This window comes from Lissotriton helveticus, chromosome 6 (genome assembly GCF_964261635.1).
Source record: "Lissotriton helveticus chromosome 6, aLisHel1.1, whole genome shotgun sequence".
Taxonomy (NCBI): Eukaryota; Metazoa; Chordata; class Amphibia; order Caudata; family Salamandridae; genus Lissotriton; species Lissotriton helveticus.
This window is the reverse complement of record NC_136067.1, coordinates 57,949,774-57,967,884: the sequence shown is the minus strand read 5'-3', so window position 1 is coordinate 57,967,884 and position 18,111 is coordinate 57,949,774.

The following is an 18,111-nucleotide window of genomic DNA, read 5'->3' as shown; positions in this document are numbered from 1 at the left end:
GAACTCTACTTCTGTCCAAAGAACTGCTGGATCTGCAAGTTTCTGCTCTTCCAATGACTAAAGCCCTATCCTCGGTTTCTGTTTTGTTTTTTTCACAACAAATTATAGTAAACTTCCAGGAGCAAGTTCTGTTAAAAACACTAATTGCAGGGTCTGACCAGAACTCTTGGTGAAACCCCTCACACTAGATTGTACATTGACAATCACATGTGGCCTTTCCTATATGAGGTGTCATCACATACAACCGGCCACGATAAAGGCCACTGTTTGAGGATGGTTAGGAATTAGAACATTCTACCTTTACCTCAAAAAGACCTTTGCAACTACTCTCTCTCTCTAGCTCTCTGTTGTAGGTTTTTATTCATCCCGCAACTGAGATGTCTTCGTTCATCACAGTTTAAGATGATTGTGAAGTTCCTTATGTAAAGGGACAGGGACATTAAAAAAAAAAAGGAGCGTGACACTAAATTACCATACCTCAAACCTTAGTCTACTGAGATAGATAAAGTTGTTTTTGAACAGTAGCATATATGTTAGAAAATGTATTGTGGAGAAAAGGGAAGAAACTATATTCCCTGTTTCTAATGTGCTTTCTTCCCTGAACAAATTCTGACTGTATATTCAGCCTCATTCCTGCAAAAACGTTGCTATAATTTCTATCTTCTCTTGTGCAGCTGTCTGATCTACGTAGTTGTGGTTCTTGCATCAGACTAGAGCCTTAGGGCCTGATTATGATTTTGGCGTTGTGGGAACGGGGCGGCACGCTACCGCATTGCTCTCACACCGCCAAAGTCCACCGCCCAGCAGATTAAAAGTTGTAATCCAGACGGGAGGTCCTGCGGCGGCTGGCCCACGGCGCTGCCTTTCAAAGGCTCATAGAAGAGCCTTAGAAATGCAGCGGGTTCCAGCACGGCATGGACTGTAAAGTCCATATGGTGCATGAACTGGGGGTGCAGAAAGACAGGGGAGCACACCATGTGCCCCGGTGCATGCACCCCCATTCACTGAGGCACCAGGGAGCCCTGTAGGGCCCCTTAGTTTCCTCACCACCACCCTTTTAATGCTGGGCTCACTGCCCTGAAAAGGAGGGCAGTGAGGAAACTATTAATGTGCTAGGCTGTGCAGGGGCTGCACCGCAAGCATACTGTTGCCTCAAGACCACAAAGGATCATGGATCCCTGGCGGTAGCAGCGATTCTATGGTGGTCCCAGAAGCCAAAGTCATAATATGGTGGTCGGACCACCAAATTCATTATCAGGCCCTTAATCTAAGAATACATTGGTAATATTAGAAGACAATACCACACCACGTGGCCTCATAATAAACCTTCTTGGACCTGATTTTATTTAAGTATATTGAATACAGCTAATTATGAGTCCCCTCTGTCTCAGCTTTCACTGACACATATATTCCTTCAGTGTTCTTAATTCTATCTATAACTTTTTCAAATTTGCAGCTCATGGAGCACGCCACCTACTCTGACGCTTTTCCACTAAATGTGTTGCAAACTTCAATAAGATACCACTGCTTTCTAAATCAGGAACATCTTAACGAAGCCTATGTGTTTTCTAATAAAAAAGGAATATCAGCAGACTCACACATTCACAGCGCTTAATTTGTAAAAAAATAAAATACATTTGATGCTGAAATGATCACAATATCAATGACTTTTGCAGTGCAGTTTTGGTTTTGTACATGTTTTTATGGAAATGCCAATAAAAAGATCTTATAAATATTTTTTTTTTTTAAATAAGTGCTAGGGCCCTTGTCAGGAGGCCACAGCAGATTCCACCACCCATTGCCCCTGTCAGTGCTGACAATGACAGCACCAATACAACTACTAACCATCACACTCCTACAAGAATGGTTTGGCTTGAAGGTATTCGCCATATTAATGTATTTTGAATTGCTAATAAAATTGTTGTTTCACTCATCTTTAAAATAGACAAGCAGCGCCACCATTTGGCAGTCCGTCAAAAGTGCAGATGTTGACAATTAAGTGTGGGAGCCGAGCACCAGAAGGTACTGGCTCAAATTAAACACTTCGCACTCGTATGCACCCAAGTACATGCACTCCCACACACACATCCAACAACGTGCTTGCTCATACAGGTTGTAGTCTTGAATATGGAGCATAGGAATATTGTGACACCTTCATATCGTACCCACAATATGAAGGACTAAAATCCATAGGCAAGATTATTAAGGTAACTATAGATTTACAAATCTTGGCTCTACAACTAAGTACCTTGAAGATATATATACACCATCAAGGTACATATATGTAAAGTGAGATATACAAAACCTATACACACTTACCTGTCCATACTTTTGTCCTGGATGTTTTAGCTATGGTATTAGGGTCTGACAATGCTCCCTGTTCGATGTTTAGGATCCACACCTTCCTGTACAGATGATTGCATACATGTGACATCCAATGAGGAGTGGCAGGCAGTCACACGAGATGTGCAGGCGAGGATCAGGATCATCAGCACCTTATCCATCCAAAACAAAGAGATGATGGTCTCTTGCAAGAGCCATTGAGGCAACAGTTTCAGGCCTTGCAGGGAAATATTATGGACACTGTAGCAGTCTGCAACGGAGAAAAAAATGCATCATGAGTGATATAAATATTGCCATGGTGCAGTGGGTGTCTCAGAGCAACAAGGCAATAGGGCATAACTAGACACAGGCAACAGTGACAAAAATCTCTCACTTTTTTCAGTATATCCCTTGCATTAGCCTACATAAAACTGCATTTACTGCATAGCCTACATCAGTGCTCAATGAAAAGGAATGTTCACATGAATTCCATTTACCAGTTCCCTGTTAGATCTTCCTCCAAAACACTTGACACCATCTTTACAATTACGTTTCAAGATATTGCAAACAACTGGGTCATGGGGAATTATTCTGAGGCGGACGTCCCAGCAATAAAAGTCAGAGTTGCCCTCTCGTGTATGGATAACATTCCCCATGCTTGAGAGTCATTCCGTTTTTTTTCTTTTAGAAAGAATCAGCCACATAAGATTACACACATTTCAAATTACTATACTGTGGGCCTGATATACGAGAAGTGTATTTAGCATTTCCGTGCGACAAAATTCCCAATTACAAATTAGGAATCGCTAAACATAATTCAGGTACCTTTCCTAAATGCATATAGCAATTCGCAAGCATTCGATATAAATATCAGATCATAAACTGCGAATGGGTAAGAGTCGTAGAATACACTAGCACTGAGTGATGGCCACACCTATTTCAGGAACGTCTCTTACTTTCAGCTTCAGAGCAGAAACAGGGCTTCTCTCCCAGTAGGGGACTTCCATGTCCAGCCAGGAGCCACAGGAGGGGGTGGGCAGGAAGAGAAAGCGCAAATTCAGCGACCAACAGCCTGATTCATGAAAAACGGGATTTGCGAGTCTCAAATAGCGATAAAATGCGAACCGCTATTGAGAACTCGCAAATCAGAATTCATGAAGATTACCGGAAAAAAAAAGCGACTCGCACGCGGGCGCAAAATCCGTTAGCGACTAACGATAATCGCAGAATAATCGCTATTTCCGGCTACCTGCGTCGGGAATGCGAATCGCAATCTCGTGCGATCGGGAATGCGAATCGCAATCTCGTGCGATCGGGAATGCGAATCGCAATCTCGCGCGATCGGGAAAACGGGAAGTCGCTTTTCGAGCTCAGTGATGACATAACAACCAGGAAGCAGGCAGTTCCCACCCCCATTCACCACAGTGAGGCAGACCTCGAGGGAGCAAGTTGGAAAGCAGCAGCTATTCTGGTGATTGCGAAATTCCTACTACTCTGCTGCCATGTCAGAGGAACCTGTTCCTGGCCCCAGCAACAGCACAGGGCGGAAGAGGAAGCTAAAGTTTTCTGAGCAGGAGCTCGAAAATTTGATAGAAGGGGTGGTGGCCAACCACGACAAACTCTTTGGGAAAGACTCCCGGAAGGTCCCGGAGCAAGACAAAATGAGGATCTGGCTGGGAATAGCCTCCAGTGTGAACTCCGTGGGTGTGGCCGATAGGTCACTGGAGGAGCTCAAGAAACGATGGTATGACCTCCGAGGTCGTGCCAAGGAGAGGGTGGCGGAGCGCCTTGGAGAGTCATCGGGCACTGGAGGTGGCGGACCTACAGTCCCTCCGAACACACCCTTGGAGGACCAGGTGGAGAACACCCTGGAGAGGGAGGCGTGCGTTGGCGTCACACTTCTGGACTCCTCCCGCCCCACCCAAGACACCCAAGGTAAGTGGCATGCGACTGCGACCCTGTCCCCTATGACCGTCCCTGACCAAATAGGCTCACATAATGTCCCTTAGTCATGCCTTTGTTGCGCATCAGGAAATGCCCTGAAGCATTGTGGGAGATGTAGTTTGTCCACAATGTAGTAGTACCACAATGCAGCCAGACAGGTTCCAAAGTACGCAAATCCACAGCCATCCAGGGAATGTCACCCAGCATGCATGAAACATCAGCACGTCTGACAGTCACATGCAACTAATGAGTATCCACTTACCCTCACAGGTGGCGCAGAAAGCAGCGACAGTGAAAGGCTGCAAATATATGAGGAGGCCCAGGAGGAGGATTATCCACCGCAAACCCAGGCACCAGCCCCTGCCGCTGCAACAACACCAGCAGCCAGGCCCCCCACCGTTGTGCCCCCTGCATCTGGCGTACCACCCACAGCCAAAGCCAGGACCCCCACCGTTGTGCCCACTGCATCTGGCGGACCACCCACAGCCAAAGCCAGGACCCCCACCGTTGTGCCCCCTGCATCTGGCGGACCACCCACAGCCAAAGCCAGGACCCCCACCGTTGTGCCCCCTGCATCTGGCGGACCGCCCACAGCCAAAGCCAGGCACGCCACTAATGTGCCTCCAGTCCCTGCCGCACCAGCAACGCCTGCTGTGACATCACCTGCAGCTGGTGCTACAACATCTGGGCCTGCGACAGCGCCAACACAGCGGCCAGCCACAGTGACAGGCCAGCAGAGCAGGCGTGGGAGGTCTCGCCATCACACCACTGCTGCAATCAGCAGGAGGGGCAATGGACAGAGACATGCCTGTTTGAGCGTCGAAAGACGCATGTTGAGGATTCATCAGCGCCAGTCACAGCAGCAAGGTGCCATTCAGCTCCAGCTACACAAGATTGGGCGCAATGTGGCCGGAGTGGGAGACCGCATGGACCACATGACGGCGGCCATGGGCCGCATGACTGCAGCCATGGAGGCCAACACTGCTGCGATGATTAAGCAGCGCAGTGCAGCAAGCCGGCGCCACCACCAGCTCATGAGCCGGCTGGCCTCCTACAGCAGGTCCAATTATGTGGCTGCAAATGCCACTTCACAGTTGTCGCGGCGGTCACTAACACAGCAGCACCAACTTGTACAGTGCTGTGAGGACATCACCAGGGTCCTGGAGCACCTCACCACGGCGGTTACGGCACTACACCCTCCTGCTCTACTTGCCACTGTAGGGGGTGACGATGGCAGTGAGGGGGCATCCAGCATCAGCAGCCAATCTGCCACACTAGTCCCGCCACTTAGGCGCAGCACCAGGGCAACGCCAGGTACAGGTGCCCCGGAAGAGGAAGAGCCTCAGAGGCGCTTGGGCATAACGCGCAGGAGGCGCAATTGACTCTTTCAGACAATCACTGGCACAGGCTGACTATAAGCCTGCCCTGTCATTTGACACTGCAGTATGAAGGAATACTGTTAGTAGTAAATGGTTGTACTGATTACATTTTTTGTGAATGAAACAAATATATTTATTTTGCAGCACACATTAGCGTTGTGTAATCATTACATTTTGCATGCAATTGTGATTTGTGGGGTGAGGGAAGAGGGTGGGCTAGAAATTGTTCTCTGTGATGTGGTTGCGACGTCTGTGGCCTTCAGCTGGGTTCTCCCCGCGTGCATGGTGCGCATGTGCTGGTGGCCGGTCGTCCCTTTCTGATTCACTGCCTGAGATGTCAACAGGTATCCGGCGCTTGGTTGCAATGTTATGAAGCATTGCACAGACAGCCACAATGCGGCAGCACACAGCAGGACTGTAATACATGGCCCCACCTGTCTTGTGCAGTATACGGAACCTGCTCTTGAGCAGGCCAAATGTCCTTTCTATACAGTTCCTTGTCCGGATGTGCGCAACATTGTAGCGCCGTTGCTGAGGTGTGGCAGGGTTGAGGTAAGGGGTCAGGAGGTATTCCCGTAGGGCGTAGCCACTGTCACCTGAATGAGAGGAGCAGATGTTGATTGCCTGTGCAGCGCAGTTACTTCATAGCAATGTGACATTGTCGACAAAGTGTACTTACCAAGTAGGTGTCCTTCTCCAAACTCTCCCCTGAGCAGTCGTGTGTGGAGTCCGCTGTGCCTGAAGATAAAGGAGTCATGGGTACTCCCTGGGTACTGGGCGACAATGTCAGTGATGATGGTCTTGGCATTGCAGACCATCTGTATGTTGAGGGAGTGTTAGGACTTTCTGTTGCGGAACATATACTCCGTGGCAGCTGGTGGGCAGATGGCGACGTGGGTACAGTCTATGCAGCCGAGGACATGGGGAAAATGGGCTACATTGTAAAATTGTAGTTTTGTCAAGTCCAATTCCTGTTGGCTCGTGGGAAATGTGATGTGACGGTGGAGCTGGGTGAGCATGGCGTCAACGAAAGTGTGGAGGCAGCGTGACATGGTGGGCTGGGATATCCCCCCAGCAGCCGCTACTATGCCCTGGAAACTCCCGGAGGCCAGGAGGTGCAGGCTACACAATACCTGCACATGTGTAGGCACCGAATTGTTTCGCCTTGTTGGGTGCTGCATGAGGGGGTCAAGTTCATGTATCAGCCAGATGATCATTTCCCCATTCAGCCTGTATTTAGCAAATATCTGTTCTCTGGTTTGGCCCAGCAAGGTGACCCGCTGGCGGTAAATCCTTTCCTGCCTCATGCGTCTCCTCCGTGCTGCTCGCTGTAGCCTTCGCCGCCTCACCACCATGTACATTCCTGGCATTGTGGAACGCCTAATGCTGCTGCTGAATGTCCTTATGTGTGATTGGTCAGGCCTGAACCTGTTGGTGATTGGCCAACGGTTTTTCAAATTTTACTTATTCATGGCTTTTATGGTTACCACCTGCTTTGAGTTGTCCTTAATTTGCGCCGCGCAAACTGCGATTTTGGGGGTTTTCGCAATTGTAGATTTTTCATGAATGCCGATTGAGAATATATTGCGTTTCGCTATTTATTTCGCAGATTCCGTGGTTGGTCGCTTTTTCCGTATCGCTAATGCTCAACTACCGGGAATCTGCGACTATTATAGCGTAATCGCTATTATGTGTTAGCGTATTCGCTATTATGTGTTAGCGAATTCGCTATTTTGTTCTTGAATGCCAATTACGTAAATTGCACCCGCAATTGCATTTTCGCTGCGATTGCGGGCGCTCTTTCGCTTCATGAATCAGGCTGATAGAGCTGGAAATAATGGTGGAGGAGGGGACATGACAAGCTCTCTGCAAAACAGCCATGTCTGGTCTAGGGACAACCAAAAAGACATTTGGACAAAGAGCCAGCAAAGGTTTAATGCTGTGGGTGTCACAAGGAGGTCGTTGAAAGAAATCAAAAGGTGCTTGGATGAAAAGCGTTCTCGGACCAAGGAGAAGGTAGAAACAAAAAGAAAGGGGGCTGCAGATAGGGGTGAGGAACCAAGCACAGAGCCAGCACCCACCCCTAAGAAGAATTCATTGAGACAACCTTCCAGCCTAAAGCTATCTCTGGAGTATCAAATAAAGACACATCACCCTCTGTAGATGATGCTCTTGGTTGATTATTTAGAATGTGCCTAAAATAGTACAACCTACATTGAACACTAGTTGTAAAACTTGGAAAAACATAACACCAGATGTGCTGATAAAATATTATCTATTTAGAAATGACTCAAAGCAGCGCAAAAAAGTTTTAAAAAGAAAAAAAATATGTGCTTGAAATTGAGAAATTGTTAAATTTCAGGTTTCCATAGTGTTTAGAATAAAGCATTGTGGGTAATGTAGACCATATGCATAAAACCAAGACTTACAAACAACGCTTCTATCTTTGCATTTCTACTTTCATAGCCTACATAAAAAATCTCATTAAACCCTTGCATGCTCGTGACGGAACCATTCCGTCATGAGCCACGGTGGGGCTGTGCTGGTGACGGAATGGTTCCGTCACGGCCCGGCCGCCGCGCCTGCGCGGCGCTGATTCTGCGCCTGCGCTGAGCGTTCCATTGAGCGGGCGGGGCCGTGACGGAACCATTCCGTCACAAGCACAGCGCCACCGCGGCTCGTGACGGAGTGGGCCACGGCGGAATTACCGCCGCGGCCAAGGAGTTAATGAAACGTTGATATTGTTTTCCTATAAGTAATTTAAAAAACATGCTCATAATTTATATGACATATTTTCACTGTTTTGACCTACAACAGCTCAACCTACTCAGATAACCCCACCACAAACAGAGGATGTTCACACAGAAGCTAAACCTGCTGGAACTATGATCACCATTCTTACAGAGACTGAAAGTCCACCAAGCGGCCAGCACACCACCTCTGCATTGGGAGAGCCAACTAATGTTTCCTCTGCTGCAGCGATGCAACACTGTCCCTTCTGGTGTTATAAAGAGAAAGAATGGCTTCGAGGCACATTGTAAGGTCCAGAATTTGAGAAGTCAGGCAAAGCACCTCTTCTCCAGTACAATCCCATGCAAAGGAGCGATCAATGTTGAACATTCAAAGAAAGCGGCACAGCGCTGAATCTGAACTGATGGTGATGCAGCCATCAGATAAGGCTTTGTAGAGTTCACTATGGCTATTAAAGATATGGCCTTACGCATGGCTCAAGACTCTACAGAAGGGAGACTGTATTGGGTTGGACAATCCCTAGAGACTGCAAACTGGTCCTTCTATACATTACAGAAGAGGTAGGGGGGGGCAGATGCAAAAGGGCCCTGCTCTGGTTGGGTCTGTTGATAGCCAAGCATGACATTGCAACTGCATGGAAAGATTCCATGGCCCCTGGGCCACAGGGATGGACCTCTGCATGGGCCTGGAATGCCCAGTATACCTGCACAGGGGTTGCCCACAGAAACATCAGAAAGTCTAGCAAGACTGGGCCAGGCACAGAGGGATACACCAGGAGCCATGCCCATCCCGCCCATGGTCCTTGGAGAGGGAGGCACAATACTTGGAGCGGCCTCGATTGACTTTGTGAGAAAATGTTTACTAACTTGTTGCCCCTGCTTAGCCTCCAAAGGTGGGAACCCGTGGGGCTTTCACAGTGGAGCTGAACAGTGAATTGTGGAGGTTTGGTTTTATTTTACTGCTTTCTTTGTACAAAATCTGGGTGTGTTAGACGATTAAAATTCAATAAATAGTTTTTAAGACCTTGACTGCTTGAGATATTTGCCTGCTGTGCTGAAGGTCAATAGAAATGGGTGTGGTCATGACGAGCTCAGCTCGTCATCAGCACACGAGCAGTGTGCCATGGAAGGGACTCAGCGGAGCACAGGCATCACTAGTAACACAGGAACAATCGCCTTCAAACATTCAAGCATTCTATTGAAAGATTAGCAACAGCCAACCCAACTGTGTGTGGTAGATGTGCGAACATGCAGGTGGAGTTACTGCATCACAGTGGTGATGCAGCCAGGAGCCTAGCCCACAAACAAACACCTTAGAGTAAATGTAAGCTGCTAATGCAGGAATAAGGGCAGCAAGGTCGATTGGGGAAACTGAGGAGAGTTCAAGTCTGAGCAGTCTTTCCATGGGTGAACCAGCTTCATCAAGCAGCCATGGAAGCCGGAGTGGAGAAGAAATGGCTCCAAAGTGTTCAACAGAAGGACCAACTACTGGACATCAAAGGCAAGAATAGTAAAATATACCATGGCACTATTTTCAAGAAGTTAAAGAAAATACTGTTTAGTTGTTTGTTCAACCTTAAATATAATCTCTATTCATGAGTAATTTGTTGAAAATTGAATTGTTCTTCTATTTTTTTCAAATTAATCTGTGAATCTCCAGAAACACGTGTTTTCATACTCAATTTGGTAGTTATTTGGAAATATGATATGTACTTTTAAATGATGGTTTTTATGACATCATCCCTGTGTGCACGAGCCTCTGCAGCTCTTGCTGCATTAGGTCCTGGGGGTGGCAAGGGAGGGGGATTCTCTACGTCATCAGAGTGACTTTCTGGGTTAACTAGTAGTATTTTACGTACGGGCAGGCTGTGCAGCATAACACAGGTGGCTATTATCTTGCAGCACATTGCTCGATCATACTGTCTCACTCCCCCCCCCCATTTTTGTGCAGATATCAGACTCTGCCTTTAAGTTAACTAAACGTTCGTGCAATAATTCTCCTTGTTTGCTTGTGAGCAGCATTGACCCTCCTTTGTCTAGGAGTTCGAGGATGAAAGCATGGAGTCATGAGAGTGCAAGTGTTGCTGTCCATCGTAGTTGTTCCATCTGGGCCAGGAGTGTAGCCCAGGAGGGTTGACTATATATGAACTTAGTAAATATAACAAATAAGGATCTCAATAAAATGAAACGCACTTGATTTTTATCACCAGCGGTATTAGCACGCTAAGCAAGAGGCTGCAAATTATTTTCTCAAAATAGATAGTCATATATACATCCAAAGAAGTGTGTAAGACTTATGGAGCTGAAACAAAAGTTGCATGTAGGTAGTTCCTGATAATAAATTCAAAATAAGAACATCATTAAAATTGACTTTAAACTCTAGGCTATAATTCAAACTGCTCTATATATGCCTTCCATAGAAATAATCTGAATTAGAAAAAAAGTGCACTGAAGATGACAATTTATAACAGATGAAAAAAATGCAGGCTGTCCATCCATTACCTTATCATTGCTGCAGTGTACACCTTAACCCTTAACCCCTGCAGAACATCCCATCCAATTCATAGAGGAATAAACCTGAATAATCTTCACTCTTTAACCCTGAACCACGACAACCAGGAGCCTACTTCAATGAATTCCTCAAACCAGATCTCTTGCCTTCTACTAAACTGCCGTTCTGCCCCTAAACACACCTCTGACATTGCCGACCTCATCCTTAGCATGGAAATTGATATAATCATCCTCACAGAAACTTGGCTCAAGGAATCATCCTCACCATGCCTAGACCTTCTTGTCCCTCCAGACTACAACATCATCAGATTACACAGAACACACAAAATAGGCGGAGGCTTAGCCTGCATACATCGATCTGACATCTCCATTGCAAAATTTCACTCGGAACCCCTGGACTCCTGCGAATACCCTGGGATTTCTGTAAAATCATCAAGTAACCACTCCTACAAACTACATATACTCTACCATCCTCCAGCCCAAAACACAATTTTCACAGAACAACTTCTGGAAATCATCACTGCTAACTCTTCCCCGCATTCCAATGATATATTCCTTGGCGATTTCAATCTCCACTGGGAGAACCCACTGGACAAACAGGTTAACACCCTCAAAACCTTCCTTGCAGACCATTCCCTGATCCAAGCCATCTCAAAGCCTGCTCACACAAAGGGTGCTACTCTCGACTGGCTCATTTCTAAACAAAATACAATTCAATCAATTTTGACTACCCCCTGTGACTGGTCAGACCATCACATTATCACCTTCCAAATCCCATCCGCTAAGAAGAAAACTTTCTCGCAACAAATCAAGCTGAAACAATGGATAAAAGAAACAAAGAACATCAACTGGAACAACCTTGCCTCCCAATGTGAGAAGGCTCTTACCCCCTCCAATAACATGGCAGACGTCAATGCCCTCACTGCTCACTATAACTCTACGATGACCAAAGTTTTCGACCAAGTCGCTCCTCCAAAACTCAGAAGAATTCCTGACAATTTAAAAAACCCATGGTTCATCGGAGCCCTGAATGATGAGAGACGCAAACTCAGATCAACGGAACGGAAATGGAGGCAACATCCCTCCTCCCCTCCATCTCAAATTACTCCGGAAAGCCAGAAAATCATTTAATAAAAGTATTCTTCAATCAAAAAAAGACTTCTTCAAATCAGAACTTGAGAATGCCAAAAATAGACCAAAATAACTCTTCGAAATTCTGAAACAACAATGAAACAAATTGTCCATATCCTCACTCTTAACTTCGACCTCACAGCTAAATAGTGAAGAATGTTCCTCATTCTTCACAGCAAAAACAAATTCCCTCCAACTTGAACTTAGAACGGCAGCAAAAAAATTAGCCACCTCAAAGATCACTCAAGCCACCAACCTGGTTCAACATAAGCTAACTCTGCCCAAAAATAACTCTCACTAGTCTACTTTTAAACTCTACAATCTCAATGACATCGCCAAAATTCTAGCGACTACCAAACTCAACAACCACTTCAATAACCCCGTCCCAGCAAATTGCCTACCCCATATCTATCATACCATCTCCCCTCTCTAGACCAAAATCATTAATGCCTCGCTAACACAAGGTCACATTCCGGACTGCCTAAAAACTGGCCAAGTCACCCCTATCCTAAAAAAACCGACAGCTAACTCCTCCAACCCCAACAACTTCCGACCAATAACCAACATTCCCATGCAAGCAAAGGTTTTGGAAAAATGTGTTCAGCAACAACTGAATCAACACATCAGAAACTTCAATTTATTTAACATCCTCCAATCGGGTTTCAGACCTGGCCATAGCACAGAAACAGCCATCCTACAGATAGTAGACAACACCCTCTTAGCTCTTGCATGCAAAGAAACCTGCCTACTAGTCCTGCTCGACCTCTCATCAGCCTTCGATACGGTCAATCACGACAAACTTCTAAGAAGACTAGAAAACAGGAAGGGCTTATCTGGCACAATCCTTCTTTGGTTCAAATCCTTTCTGGAAAACAGAACGCAAGCGTTCATGACCTACAAGATCCTTTCTCTCTCCTCACCTAACCTACTAGGAGTATCACAAGGCTCCACCCTATCCCCCACACTATTCAACTTATATGTCGAACCACTTACCGATCTAATACAGCAGGCAAACATCTCATACCACATGTATGCAGACGACACCCAACTGTACATTAAGATCACCTCCATTGAGGAGATACAGACAATGAATCTAGCCCTCGAAAAAAACGTCCACTGGTTAACAACCAACTTCCTCAATCTAAACTCACAAAGAACTGAATTTCTCTCAATCACCCCCCCCAACAACTCCCAGGAAATAAAGGAATGGACCAAACTGATCACTGCTCTGACCTGCACACCAACGTTGGTGTACTCCACAATATCACTTGGAATCACACTGGATGAGAATCTTAACATGCAAGCTCACATTAACTTGATGGCTAAAAATGCCCTTTTTCACCTAAGCTATCTCAGAAAAATGAAGCCAATCATCGAGAACCCAGACCTCAAAACTGCAGTTCAGTCCTTAGTCACATCAAAGCTGGAGTACGGATGTTCTACCCTCTCAGGGCTTCCCAAAATCTCTACCGCCCCTCTAAAAGCCTGTCTTGACGCCGCAGCAAGACTCATAACTGGATCTAGGAAATTTGACCACATATCGCCTAACCTGAAGGCACTCAACTGGCTACCCTATGAAGCTCGTATTCACCTAAAGATGGCGTGCATCACTCACAAGGTGCTACATCACAACACCCCCAGTACCTAGCCCAAAAACATACACTATCTGGAGGAAACAGACATTCTAGGAGCGCAGATAATCTACTCCTGAAGCCCTCACGGTTCAACAAGACTAAAACCTCCAACAGAGCTTTTTCTGGAGCAGCGCCAAGAATTTGGAACTCACTTCCGCCATCCATCAGAAAAATTGCCTCTACACCCCTCTTCAAAAAGGAAACAAAATCATTCTTGATGAATACATTTCTCCCTTAAATTCCACACAAACCAGCTTACAACCTCAAACTTGTCTAAACTCTCCGTACATTGACTTTTCGAAACTAAGACGTGCACAATCTCGAATTGACTCTTTGGGCTCAGAACAGTTCTCTACTCTATGGTTATCCCCCGAACTCTGTTCTGCTATGTTATTACTTTCTATGCGTTGTTCTTATATGCTATGTTTTACTAAGTGTGCTATGTTTTACTAAATGTGCTACTCATACCTTGCTCACTATGTAAAGTGCTCTGTTACCCTACCTTGGGTCTGGTTCGCGCTATAGAAAACTCTCAAAATAAATAAATAAATACGTGCGGCGGGTATGCCCACACTGGGTCCGGCATGGTCACTGTGCCATAAGACTCAAGCAGTAACTCACTGATGAGACCTAAGTAGATTGAAACCACTGTGGGGATGCTTGTAGTACCTTCTGGAGGGGGCCTCGCCTGGCAGTTTGGACAGGCTGCTCCCAGGAGGAGCGGCTCGGTATTGATTTTCATAAGGCTGGCCTTTGTCTAGAGTGGTATGGTTGTCGAAAAATATAGACTGGAATGCGGCCAGAGCGCTTGCCAGTGGCTGTGAGTAATTCAATCATTTCACCCATCATCTTGTTGTTGTTGCAGTCTGTTTAGACACAGCAGCATCACAGGTCCTGCTGATCATACAGTCAGTGACACCTTCTGACTTGGTGCCGGTGCTTCATCATCCTCGCCATCTTCTTCTTCATCCTCTCCTGAGGGGCTCTATTAGCAGGGGCTGATTACTGGTTCTTTCTTCTATGAACAGCTTGCTACTCTGTCAACAAGACTTGGTAACGCGGATCCAGATATGGTCCCTGATGGTGTTCGCCAATGTAGCCAGCATTATCAGTATGCATACCAGCAGCAATCTGCAAAACCATCAGTCAAGCACTGCCTTGCAAAGAAAAAGCACCGAGACTCTAGTGCTGTTACAAGCAAGACACATCTCAGTAGGTCAGGGGGTCTGATGAGCCAGCTCGGTGTGACGAGTTCAAGTCACAGGGCACCGATCACATACATCAGGCTCACCAGACATCCCCAATGCTGGTATGTTGGCTGTTCTCCTGCTATCATGCCTGGTGCCCTGGTCATCTGGGTGGATTTAGTAGTTATGTTGCTTGTCTGTGACTCCAAGTAAAAAAGTCATGTTTTCTCAGGTGGATTAACCCATACAGATCATTATGGTTGCATCCCACATCTGTATGTCCATTGACTGAATTTGTTCCACAACCACAAAGTTCCTTCTGAATTTGATGCTGTTGCATCAGTTTCTGCTGCTGTTTTTGATCCTGATGGTATATCTGCCTCCTCCGCTGTGGCTATTTCTACTCACGCTTGTTGGCTATGTCACCCTCTGCTCAGTGCTCTGTATGGTTGGGCCAGCATTTCTGATGGTATTCGGTTTGAGTGTAAAGAAGTACTCTCAGGATATGTACTGTTGGTCTGCGTGTCCAATGGTATTCAGTTTGGGTGCCATGTTGCACTTGCAAGATGTGTATGCATGGGGTGAGCATGATCGATGCTATTAGCTCTGGGTATAAGTGGTACTTGCACGATGTGTTGAGATGGTCAGCATGTGATGTTGGTATTTTTGACTGGTGTAATGTGGCACTCACAGGATGTTTATAGTTGGGTTAGCAATAAGCATGTCTCATATCTAATGTATGATTGTGGTCAGCATGTGTGATGGTGTATGCCTTCGGTGTGTTCTTGGAGTTTTGTGCAGCTATTGTCCGAATGAATGTGGTGTTCAGTTTGGGTGTAACTTGCAACATGGGTACGATAGGTGCATATCTGGTAGTACTCGCTTTGGGTGTCATGCTGCACTAACGTTGCATGTCATACTTCGGTTGCGTTACCATTCACAGCAAGAGATGTACTTCTAGTAAGTGTTACAGTTCTTCATTTACCATGGAAGTGTGTATGTATGTTTGCATATATTTTTGTATGGATAGACGTATGTATATATGAATTCTAGCGGCTCTTGGATGGCGCACACCAGCTGGGATGGCGGGGTGCTGAGGGTTTGCATTCCACACCTAGCTGGGATGGAGGGGCGCTGAAGGTTAGCGCCCCACACCTGGCTGGGATGGAGGGGCGCTGAAGGTTAGCGCCCCACACCTGACTGGGATTGCGGGGTGCCGAGGGCTAGCACCCCTCACCTGGCTGTGATGGAGAGGCGCTGAAGGTTAGAGGCCCACACCTGGCTGGGATGGAGGGGCGCCGAAGGTTAGCGGCTCACACCTGGCTGGGATGGAGGGGTGCTGAAGGTTAGGGCCCCACACCTGACTGGGATGGAGGGGCTCCGATGGTTAGCGCCCCATACCTGGCTGGGATGGAGGAGTGCTGAAGGTTAGCACCCCACACCTGGCTGGGATTGAGGGTGGCCAAGGGTTAGTGCCCCACACCTGGCTGGGATGGAGAGGCGCCATAGGTTAGCGCCCCACACCTGTCTGGGATGGAGGGCCGCCAAAGGTTAGCAACCACATCTGGCTGGGATGGAGGGGCACCAAAGGTTAGCACCCACATCTGGCTGGGATGGAGGGGCGCCGAGGGTTAGCTCCCCACACCTGGCTGGGATGGAGGGGCGCTAAGGGTTAGAGCCCCACACCTGACTGGGATGGAGGGGCGCTGAGGGTTAGCACCCCATACCTGGCTGGGATGCAGGGGCGCCAAGGGTTAGAGCCCCACACCTAGTTGGAATGGAGTGGTGTTGAGGGTTAGCGCCCCACACCAGGCTGGGATGGAGAGGTGCTGAGGGGTAGCGCCCCACACCAGGCTAGGATGAAGGGGCACCAAGGGTTAGAGTCCCACACCTGGCAGGGATGGAGGGGCGCCCAGGGTTAGAGCCCCACACCTGGCTGGGATGGAGGGGTGCCGAGGGTTAGAGCCCCACACCTGGCCGGGATGGAGGGGCGCTGAGGGTTAGCACCCCACACCTGGCTGGGATGGCAGGGAGCCAAAGATTAGAGCCCCACACCTGGCTGGGATGGAGAGGCGCCGAAGGTTAGCGGCTCACACCTGGCTGGGATGGAGGGGTGCTGAAGGTTTGGGCCCCACACTTGACTGGGATGGAGGGGCTCTGAAGGTTAGCACCCCATACCTGGCTGGGATGGAGGAGTGCTGAAGGTTAGCACCCCACACCTGGCTGGGATTGAGGGTCGCCAAGGGTTAGTGCCCTGCACCTGGCTGGGATGGAGAGGCGTCATAGGTTAGCGCCCCACACCTGTCTGGGATGGAGGGCTGCCAAAGGTTAGCACCCACATCTGGCTGGGATGGAGGGGCACCAAAGGTTAGCACCCACATCTGGCTGGGATGGAGGGGCGCCGAGGGTTAGCTCCCCACACCTGGCTGGGATGGAGGGGCGCTGAGGGTTAGAGCCCCACACCTGACTGGGATGGAGGGGCGCTGAGGGTTAGCACCCCACACCTGGCTGGGATGCAGGGGCGCCAAGGGTTAGAGCCCCACACCTAGTTGGACTGGAGAGGTGCTGAAGGTTAGCGCCCCACACCAGGCTGGGATGGAGAGGTGATGAGGGTTAGCGCCCCACACCAGGCTAGGATGAAGGGGCACCAAGGGTTAGAGTCCCACACCTGGCAGGGATGGAGGGGCGTCCAGGGTTAGAGCCCCACACCTGGCTGGGATGGAGGGGTGCCGAGGGTTAGAGCCCCACACCTGGCCGGGATGGAGGGGCTCTGAGGGTTAGCACCCCACACCTGGCTGGGATGGCAGGGAGCCAAGGATTAGAGCCCCACACCTGGCTGGGATGGAGGGCCGCCGAAGGTTAGCGGCTCACACCTGGCTGGGATGGAGGGGTGCTGAAGGTTAGGGCCCCACACCTGTCTGGAATGGAGGGCTGCCAAAGGTTAGCACCCACATCTGGCTGGGATGGAGGGGCACCAAAGGTTAGCACCCACATCTGGCTGGGATGGAGGGGCGCCGAGGGTTAGCTCCCCACACCTGGCTGGGATGGAGGGGCGCTGAGGGTTAGAGCCCCACACCTGACTGGGATGGAGGGGCGCTGAGGGTTAGCACCCCACACCTGGCTGGGATGCAGGGGCGCCAAGGGTTAGAGCCCCACACCTAGTTGGACTGGAGAGGTGCTGAAGGTTAGCGCCCCACACCAGGCTGGGATGGAGAGGTGCTGAGGGTTAGCGCCCCACACCAGGCTAGGATGA